This window comes from Felis catus, chromosome B4, assembly GCF_018350175.1.
Source record: "Felis catus isolate Fca126 chromosome B4, F.catus_Fca126_mat1.0, whole genome shotgun sequence".
Taxonomy (NCBI): Eukaryota; Metazoa; Chordata; class Mammalia; order Carnivora; family Felidae; genus Felis; species Felis catus.
Window position 1 is genome coordinate 74,513,872 of NC_058374.1, and position 6,153 is coordinate 74,520,024.

General features: G+C 36.7%; 1 long non-coding RNA gene across 3 annotated transcripts in view; it reads left to right on the plus strand.

Moving 5' to 3' along the window:
* The window catches only part of LOC123386586, a 38,190-nt gene that overhangs the window by 1,693 nt on the left and 30,344 nt on the right, over positions 1-6,153 (plus strand). For all 3 annotated transcript variants that reach the window (XR_006600686.1, XR_006600685.1, XR_006600687.1), the window contains exon 2: positions 2,067-2,186. This is a non-coding gene — a long non-coding RNA (uncharacterized LOC123386586). The remainder of the gene's footprint in view (positions 1-2,066; positions 2,187-6,153) is intronic.

The following is a 6,153-nucleotide window of genomic DNA, read 5'->3' on the forward strand; positions in this document are numbered from 1 at the left end:
GGTTGGTAAATTATGCTTTTATGTCTCATTAATTAATTTCTTTTTAGGGAAAACAAACCCCAGTCATCTCAGTTGCACTTATTGTTAATATCTGAATAGTCACTTTCAAAAAGGTGTCTCTATGTGTTCTATATGTTGAATTTCTAATAGTGGAAGTATATATAAATGTTTATTATTGCAAGAGTAAAATGCTGCAATTAATGATTATGAATGGTGTTAATTTTGTCAATGGTGTTAATGTCTAAAAAAATTACTGACATCTTCAAAATAGCTAAATAAGGAAACACTCTGAAAGTTAATACGAATCTTAAGAAAAGGAATACTAGAGGCTCCTGGGTGGCTCAGTTGGTTAAGCGTCCAACTCTTGATTTCAGCTCAGGTCATGATCTCACAGTTCATGAAGTAGAACCCCACATCGGGCTCTGAGCTGACAGTGTGGAGCCTGCTTGAGATTCTCTCCCTTGCTCTGTCCCTTGTGTGCTCTCTCTCTCTCTCTCTAAAAAATATATAAAACAATTTATGTATGGGGTTTAATTGCATGTGAGATAAAGCCCAGTATAAGAGTAGCTTAAACATGAGAGAATATTTCTCTCTCAAATAAAAGAAGACTGAATATGAGCAATCCAGGGTTGGTATTTGTCACAGACTTTGAGTCTGGAGTTCTCTCTTGTCCAGCAAGAGAGTGGATGCAGAATTGAATATGAAAGAGGCTAATGTCTGGGAGGAGACAAGAGCCCCCCACAGAGGTTTCATCTCCATATTTATTGAGCTCTCAAGATCTTACATACATGGTGAATGTGAAGAAAACTATCAGATAGTAATCATTAACTCGTATAAGAAGCAAAGGGCCTGGGGGCAAGTGGAGTTTGTGATCAGGTACATTGGTGTCAGATGGAAAGGAATTTTACTCATGATCCCATTATAGTATCTCACTACCTAGCCTCGGGTGCTTTCGCCCCATTGTGGTGGCTTTCTGCCCTAAGCTTTTTCCTAACCCATTTATGTAAGTAGAACCTATTTCTCCATAGGTATGATAATTTCAGTGTCAGACCCAGGCACCTTCAACCTTATGGCTCCATCATCTTCAGCATATGGCTTCCCTGGTGGCTCAAGATGGATGCTTAAGCTCCAGCCATCGTATCTGCAATCCAGACAGCAGGAAGGGGCAGAGTGGGAATAGTGGCCTTTAAGAACACTCCTTTTCCACGCCACTGGCCAGGACTTAGACACGTGGCCACTCCTGGCTGCAAGAGAAGTTTTTACTCTTGGAAGTTATGTTGCTCATCTAAAAACAATTCAGGAAAAACAAGAGGAGAGCAGATATTGAAGGGAAATTAGTAACCTCTCTCATAGGCCTTCGTAAGTATTCTTTGAAAGAATGACAAACACATAAATGAGTCAATACTGCTAGAAATCCAAGCTCACTCTAGCCAGGGGAAAGGGGTTAAATTTTGTAACCCTGTTTGCTACTTACTGAGAATGTGGCTTAACCTAAGCCTTAGTTGCCTAGGTAAAATTAAAATGGTAAAGATAGAAATAACTAATAGACTGAGCAAAATGTATGTAAAAACCCAACCTAGCACAGTCTGGGACAGCTTGAGATCTTAAATATTAATTCCTGCCCCTCCCTCCTTAGCAAAGCTAAGATCCAGACCCTGGGATATGATCACTCCTACATTTCTGACTCTGTCTCCCACTTGACTGCCTGGAATACCTCTGAAGAGGTCTGTAAGGAGGATGAGTACTAGGCACCAGTAGATGAATGTTAAGGTTAATCACAGGGAACACGAGCTACCTCTCTTCATGAAAAATGAAATCTGTGTAATAAGCGAGACAGGTAAGCATTATCGTAAGTAATAAGCGTATTATACTTTTTACCTCGCAACGTGATGGTAATATTATCCCCATCATACCAGTGAGGAAACTGATCTGAATAATTAAGAAATTTGCCTAGACAGCCAGCAAATGACAGGGTTTGGTGAGGTACCTGGCCATTCTGACTTCAGAGCCAGCACCTATGGCCACCGTGTTCTACTGACTCACTGTCTTGTTCATTTGACTGTTAGCTCCCCTGAGGAAGGACAAGATGAGGCCCTGTTTCATCCATCTGAATTTTAACTTGCCTGAGGTATTCCTTCATATCTGGCATTTTCCTAGCATCTGTGACCTACATCATCTGTTTACAGGTAAGAACTCTCTTTTTATCTCTCTTTATCTCCTCCTCCTCCCTCACTTCGGTCAACTCCCACAACCACAGAAGCTACATCCAGAAGCGTCCTTACGTTCCTTGTGGATGTGGTCAAGGGGGCTGGTTACAAGAGCTAGGGATCACCAGTCACCATTTACCGGACCCCATAATCTATGTGCAATGCTCCTTCCAATCTTTGTTTTTAGACTTTATTTTTTTATAGAAGCTTTAGGGTTCCAATAAGCTGAGAGGAAGGTATCGAAATTTTGCACCTATTAATATGATCATGTGATTTCTCTTTTTTAGACTGTTGATGTGCTAGATTATATTAATTGATTTTTGAATGTTGAACCAGCCTTGCATACCTGGAATAAATTCTACTTGGTCACAAGTATAAATCACAAGATTTATATAATTCTTTTTATACTTTTTTTTGGATTCTATTTACTGATTTTTTTTGAGGATTTTTACATCTATGTTCATGAGATATATTGGTCTGTAGTTTTCTTTTCTTGTAATGTCTTTGTCTGGTTTTAGTATCAGCATAATGCTGACCTCATAGAATTACTTAGGAAGCATTCCCTCTTTTTCTATCCTCTGAAAGAGATTGTAGAAAATTGGTTAAATTTCTTCCTTACCTATTTGACAAAATTCACCAGGAAACCCATCTGGGCCTGGTTCTTTCTCTTTTGGAAGGCTATTAATATTATTACTTCTTTAATAGATATAGGCCTATTCACATCATCTGTTATTTCTTGCATCTTTCAAGGAAGTCATTCATTTCATCTAGGATCGAATTTATGAGCATAGAATTGTTCATAGTATTCCTTTATTATCCTTTTAATTTCCATAGAATCTGTGGTGTTGTTCTTCTTTCATTTTGATATTAATAATTTGTGTCCTCTCCTTTTTTCTTGGTTAGCCCAGCTAGAGGCGTATCAACTTTTTTGATCTTTTCAAAGAACTTTTAGTTTCATTGATTTTCTCTATTGGTTTCCTGTTTTCAATTTAATTGATTTCTGCTCTAATTCTTATTATTTATTTTCTTCTACTTATGTTTTACTTAATTTTCTCTTCTTTTTCTAGTTTCCTAAGGTGGAAACTTAGATGATTTATTTTAGATCTCTCTCCTTTTCTAATATATGCATTAAATGCTATAATTTTTTCCTCTAAGCACTGCATCTCACAAATTCTGGTAAGTTGTATTGTCATTTTCATTTAGTTCAAAATATTTTAAATTTTGTCTTGAGATTTTTTTTCCCTTGACTCGTGTTATTTAGCAGTGTGTTATTTAATGTCCGTGTATTTTAGGGTTTTCCAGTTATCTTTTGTTATCTTTTGAGAGCAGACATTGTAGGATTCTATTCTTCAGAATTTGTTAAAGAGTATTTTGTGGGCCAGAATGTGGTCTATCTTGGTGAATGACCCATATGAATATGAATATTGGATGAAATAGTTTATGGATGTCAATGATATTCAATGTTGATTGATGGACAGTTTAACTGTCCTTAGTGATTTTCTGCCTACCAGGTCTGTCTGCTTCTGAGAACAAGATATTCGCATCTCCAACTATGATACTGGACTCATCTGTTTCTTCTATTTTATCAGATTTTGCCTCTTGGAATTTCATGCTCTGTTGTTATATGCATACACATTAAGAATTGTTACATCTTCCAGGTACCTAGGTGGCTCAGTAGGTTAAGTGCCTTGACTCTTGATTTCAGTTCAGGTCATGATCTCATGGTTTGTGGGTTTGAGCCCCACTGCCCAGGATTCTCTCTCTCTCCCTCTCTCTCTGCCCTTCCCCCACTCGTGCATGCTCTTTCTCTCTCTCTCTCTCTCTCTCTCTTTCTCTCTCTCTCTCTCTTTCTCTCAAAATAAATAAACATTTTAAAAAATACAAAGAATTGTTATATCTCCTTGGAGAGTCAACTCCTTTATCGTTATGTAATGCCCTTTTTTTTCCCCTGATAACTTTCCTTACTTGAAGTCTAGTCTGTCTGAAATTAACATAGTGATGCCTGCTTTCTTTTGATTAGTGCTAGCATGGTATTTTTTTCTCTATCCATTTACTTTCTATCTATGTGTGTCTTTATATTTGAAGTTGGTTTCTTGTAGACAACATATAATTGATTCTTGTGGGGGTTTTTTAACGTTTTATTTATTTTTGAGGGTGGGAGGGGCAGAGAGAAAGGGACAGAGGATCCAAAGAGGGCTCCATGCTGCCAGTGCAGAACCAGATGCAAGGATCAAACTCACTAAGCATGAGATCATGACCTGAGCTGAAGTCAGAAGCTTAACCGACTGAGCCACCCCCCTTTGATCCACTATGACAATCTCTTTTATATGTTGCACTTAGACCACTGACATTCAAAGTGACTATTGATATAGTTGAATTAATATGTACCATATTCAATACTGTTTTCTATTTGTTGTCCTAGGTCTTTGTTCCAATTTTTGTTTCCCATTCTTTTTCTGGCTTTTATACTCTTTTTTAAAAAAAAATTTTTTTACATTTATTTATTTTTGAGAGACAGAGTGCCAGCAGGGGAGAGGCAGAGAGAGAAGGAGACATAGAATCTGAAGCAGGCTCCAGGCTCTGAGCCTGGCTGTTATATTCTTAATTGAGCTTTTCATGTGATTCCATTTTTTTCTCCTTTCTTAGTAGATCCATTATATTTCTTTTTTTTTTTTTTTTTACTTTTTAAAATCATTATCCTAGATTTTGCAATATACATTTACAATATTAATCCATATCCACTTTCAAATAACACTATGCCACATCATGGGCAATTGGAGTACCTTATACTAACAAAATAACTCTAATCCCTTCCTCTCATCCCTTGTACCTGTTAGGAATTTCATTTATATGTAAGGATAAATATATACATATATATCCATAATACATATATGTATACAAGTATACATAAGTATGTGTGTGTATATGTATATATATGCATAATATATGTGATAGAACACATTATTGCTGTCGTTACTTTATATATGTGCAGCCGAAGTGAGCACTTGCTACTGTTATTCTGAACAAATTATTGTCTTTTAGAGAAATTAATAATAAGAGAAATAAAAGTTTTTGCTTTATCTTCACGTTTCACTTCTTCTTTTCCTTCTCTCCAAAGAACTTCTTTTAAAAAAAATTGTTTAATTAAGAAAGTCTTTGGGGCACCTGTCTGGCTCAGTCAGAAGAGCATGTGACTCTGATCTCAGGGTTGTAAGTTCGAGCCCTACATTGGGTACAGATGTTACTTAAAAATAAAGTCTTCAAAAAAAAAAAAAAAAAAAAGACAGTCTTTATCTCTCCTTCCATTTTGAAGAATAAGTTTTCAGGGTCCAGAACTCTAGGCTGGTGGGTTTTTTCCTGTCAACATTTTAAACATTTCACATCATTCTCTTCTGGATTGCATGGTTTCTGAGGGGAAATCAGATGTAATTCTTATCTTTGTTCCTCTGTAGGTAAGATTCCCCCCACCCCCGGCTTCTTTCACAATTTTTCTTTATGTTTGATTTTCTATAATTTGAATATGATATGTCAAAGTAGAGTTGGGTTTTTTTGACATTTATTCTGCTTGGTGTTTTCTGAAATTTCTGGATCTCTGGTGATGTCTGTCATTAATTGGGGGAAACTCTCAGTCATTACTGTTTCAAATATTTCTTTTGTTCCTTTCTCCCTTTCTTCTCCTTCTGGTATTCTCATTATGTGTATGTTACACCTTTTGTAGTTGTCCTACGGGCCTTGGATATTTGTCTTGGATGTTTTTCAGCCTTTGTTCTCTTGCATTTTGGTTTGGGGGATTCTTTTGAGCTATCCTCAAGCTCAGAGATTCTCTCCTCAAATGTGTCCAGTCTGCTAATAAGCCCATCAAAGGTTTTCTTCGTTTCCGTTAAAGTGTTTTCATCTCCAGAATTTCTTTTTGGTTCTTTCTTAGGCTTTCCATTTCTCTGCTTAC